General features: G+C 38.4%; 1 pseudogene; it reads left to right on the top strand.

The window, feature by feature from the left end:
• Positions 1-390: 390 nt before the first annotated feature.
• LOC102486549 (acidic leucine-rich nuclear phosphoprotein 32 family member A pseudogene) lies at positions 391-1149 on the top strand (annotated as a pseudogene).
• The last annotated feature ends 3346 nt before the right edge of the window (positions 1150-4495 follow it).

The raw sequence follows: 4495 nt of genomic DNA, 5'->3' as shown, positions 1-4495 counted from the left end.
AAGATTCATGGAAATCAATGATAATGTGTACGAGTTTCCATACTCTATGAGACACCTTGGTGCATGTAAGAAAAAGATGGAAAGTTGGCAAATGAACAACTAAAGATCATGCCTTAGAGAACTGGAAAAGCAACAGAAAAAAAATCCAAAAAATATCAGGAGAAAAGAAATAATAAAGATTGAAGCAGAAATAAATGAAACAAAAAGCAAACTATATAGCAAATAAATTTAAAAAACAGTTCTTTGAAAAGATAAACTCAACACAACATTAGCTAGACTAATTAAGAAGAGAGATAGGGATCATCTTAGTGTGTGCTGCCGGTGCTGGGGGCTCAAAGATTGAGCGGAGCTGGTTGAGCCTTGGAAGTCCTAACAGCCCGGCTGGGGTTCGGGGTTTATTGATTGAATTCTGCCAGCCCGGGAGCCTCTGCAGCGAGAGAGTGCGAGAGATGGACATGGACAAACGGATTCATTTAGAGCTGCGGAACAGGATGCCCTCTGATGTGAAAGAGCTTGTCCTGGACAACTGTCGGTCGAATGAAGGCAAAATCGATGGCCTCACAGATGAATTTGAAGAGCTGGAATGGTTAAGTACAATCAACGTAGACCTCACCTCAGTCTCAAATTTACCAAAGTTAAACAAACTTAAGCTTGAACTAAGTGATAACAGAATCTCAGGGGACCTGGAAGTATTGGCAGAAAAGTGTAGGAACCTCACGCATCTAAATTTAAGTGGCAACAATATTTGAGACCTCAGCACAGAAGAGTCTCTGAAAAAGTTAGAAAACCTCAAGAGCTTAGACTTTTCAACTGCGAGGTGACCAACATGAACTACTGCAGAGAAAACGTGTTCAAGCTGCTCCCCCAGCTCACGTACATCGACCGCTTTGACAAGGAGGCCCCCGACTCGGACGAGGAGGACAAGGAGGAAAGTGAAGAGAAGGACGTGAGTGGAGAGGAGGAGGATGAAGGAGGTTATAATGCTGGGGAAGTAGATGATGAATAAGATGAAGATCTTGCGGAAGAAGAAAGGAGTCAGAAGAGAAAACGAGAACCTGAAGATGAGGGAGAAGAAGATGACTAAGCGGAATAACCTATTTTGAAAAATTCCTATTGTGATTTGACCGTTTTTACCCGTTTCCCCTCCCACCCCCCCCAATTCTGCCCCTTCCCCAAACTTATTTTTTTCTGATTGTAATGTTTATGGAGAGATAGGAACTAGATAAATCAAATTTACAATGAAGCAAGCAATATAACAACAGAAATAATAGAAATAAAAACATCATTAGAGGATACTATGAGCGACTATATGCCAACAAGCAAGAAAAACTGGATAAGAGGTTCAAACTCCTGGACACATATAATTTACCAAGACTGTGTAAGAAGGACACAGAAAGCTGGAAAAGACCCATAATAATCAATAAGATAAAGAAAAAGAATCAGTAATAAATAGCTTTCCAACAAAAAAAGTCCAGGTACAGATGGACTCACCACTGAATTTTATAAAACTTTTAAAGAAGGATTAACCCCAATTCTACTCAAGTCATTCATTCATTCATTTATAGGGATTTTTGCTATAGGGCATGTGCATACGCAAGAAAGACAGAAAAACAGAGAAACAGAAAGCAAGAAATCATTGCCCGGGGGATGGCCATACCACAATCCCTTCTCCTCCTCTATTTCCCTCTCGGGATCTTGGGCACACACAGACAAACACACACATGCTCCCAGTGTAAGTTTAAGCTACCGGGTTCGAGATTCAGACCACAGTCAACTACTGGGAATCCAGCGACATAGTCATTATGTCAACTGCTGGGGTCCGAGACTTGAACCACTGTCAACTACATGGGAGTCCAGTGACATAGTCATTATGTCAACTGCTGGTGCCCTACTCAAGTCATTTCTAAAGATCCAAAAGGATAAAATTCTCCTAAATTAACTCTATTAAGCCTTCATCACTCTTATTCCTAAAACAGTCAAGGACATGACAAGGAAGGAAAACTAGAGACCAATATCTCTGATGAATATAAACGTAAAAATTCTCAATAAGAAATGCAAATTCTATCCAACAACATATAAAAGATTATAAATCATTGGCAATTCTACCCAGATTAATCTACATATTAATGAAATACTAATTAAATTACCAGAGACTTTTTTTTTCAAAGATTTAGAAAGACTGTCATAAATTTTGTCTGGGATTATAAAAGATTCTGGATTGCCAAAGACATGCTGCACAAGAAGAGTGGAATAGGAGACATCAGTGTAGGCAAAGTCGTCTTAAATAATGCTCTCGAGGGACCAGCAGTTGAAGTAATGGCTATGGTGCTGGACTCCTATGTAGTTGAATGCGGTTCGAGTCCTGGACCCATTGGCTTAACTTCAGGCTGGGTGTGTGTGCGTGTGCCCACAAGATCCTGAAAGGAGAATGGAGGAGAAGGGATTGCAGTGTGGTCATCGCCCCTGGGGGATGATTTCTCACTTTCTGTCTCTCTGTCTCTGTCTGTCTTTCCAACGAGCACATGCATCCTATATCATAAAACTCTTAAAAAAAAAAAAACCTCTGAAGCACAAACAATAATCCTCAAAATAGACAAGTGGGGTTCCATCAGATCAAGAAGTTTCTGCACAGCAAAAGACAGTAATTAGTGTGAATCAACCACCTTCAAAATAGGAGAATACTTTTTAAAGCTATACCTCAGATAAGGGCTCATAACCAGAATACACAGGAAGCTCCAGAGGCTTATACAAGAAAAAAATGATCAACCCAATTAAAAGATTGGAAAATAAACTGAACAAACAACTCTCTAAGGAAGACATACTAACAACAAAAAAACATATGAAAAAATCTTCAACATCCCTCATCACAAGTAAGATACAGATAAAAAACACAATTAGATACCACCTAACCCTGGTCAGAATGATTAATAATTAAAAAAAATATATGATAAGTACCGGTATGGCTATGGTGAAAGGAAAACTCTCCTACACTCTTGTTGGAAATATAAATCAGCCCAGCCACTGTGGAAAACAACATGGAGATTCCTAAAAGATCTATAAATAGAAGTACATATGATCCAGCAACTCCACTCTTGGGTATCCCAAAGGATAGGAGAATACACAGTCAGAAAAGTTCTTGCACATCTCTGTTTATTGCAGCATAATCCACAATTGCTAAAACGTGGAACCCACCCAAATGTCTACAAACAGATAAATGGATTGAAAAAGTGTGACACATATACTCTATGGAATTCTACTCAGCCATAAAAAAAAAACAAGACCCTGGTTTTTGATAGAAAATGAACAAATATGGAAGATTTACTGCTGAGTAAAGCAAGCCAGGCTATGAAGAAGGGACATTGTATATCTCCACTTAATATTTACTGAATGTCTGTACTCTATGGTGGAAGCTGAAAGATGAGAGGATATAGAAGCATGGAAAATGGTTATAGATACTGGAGAGATTGTGGAAAGAGGGTAAAAAAAGGGGGAGTGTGTGAGTAAGAAATCAAGAAAAAAATAGTAAGTCAAGGTATTTATGGGAAACAGAATTATATGATTATCTCTTGTTGACAGGGTATATACTATCTCCAACTGTACTTGTGTGAAGTGTAGTCATGGTGAGTAAATTCACTTAACAAACTGTATGATGAATAGTGGTTGAATATATTAAATAAATTTTTAAAATTTTAAGCATGCATGGGAAAATTGTGTAGCCTTGCACTGTTAGTTTTTAGTGTAAAAGTTTTCAGCTTTTTCCCATTCAACATGATGTTTGTTATAGATTTCTTATATATGGCTACTATTTTGTTGAAAAATGTCCTGTCTATGCCAATTTTATTGAGTTTGCTAAAAAAAAAAACCTTGTATTTATTTTACGTTTACTCACTGAACATCATCTCAGCATACAAAATGTGATTTTCCATCTAGAATACACTGTATAGTGGCTTAATCATGGAAGTTATCATCAACAAAGAATTTTCCATTTCTTGTTTCATATATGTATTCCTTATTTATTATCACCCTCTGCCATTTCTCACCCTCCTCAAACCCTCCTCAAACATTGTCTCAGGTATTGACAGTTGTTTTACATTTCTTTTCATCCTCACATTTTGTTGATTCACAAAATATCCTTTTTTTTTTTTTTATTGAGAGGTTATTGCTATAGGGTGCATGTGCTTGCCAGAAAGACAGACAGACGGAGAGACAGAAAGCAAGAAATCATCCCCCAGGGGGGATGGTCATGCTGTAATCCCTTCTCCTCCATTCTCCTCTCGGGATCTTGGCCATGCACACACACGCGCCTGGCATGAGTTTAAGCCACTGGGTCTGGGACTCGAACTGTGGTCGACTACGTGGGAATCCAGTGACATAGCCATTACGCTAACTGCTGTTCCCAGTCCTTATAGCTTTTAAACAAGGTCTAGTGAGGAGTTTATTTTTTTGTGATTCCATTATAGTATATTGTAAGGGTGTGTGTGTGTGTGTATATATA

This window comes from Tupaia chinensis, unplaced genomic scaffold (assembly GCF_000334495.1).
Source record: "Tupaia chinensis unplaced genomic scaffold, TupChi_1.0 Scaffold000160_1, whole genome shotgun sequence".
Taxonomy (NCBI): domain Eukaryota; kingdom Metazoa; phylum Chordata; class Mammalia; order Scandentia; family Tupaiidae; genus Tupaia; species Tupaia belangeri.
The sequence above is the reverse complement of the archived record's forward strand: the minus strand, read 5'-3'. Positions and strand labels throughout refer to the sequence as shown.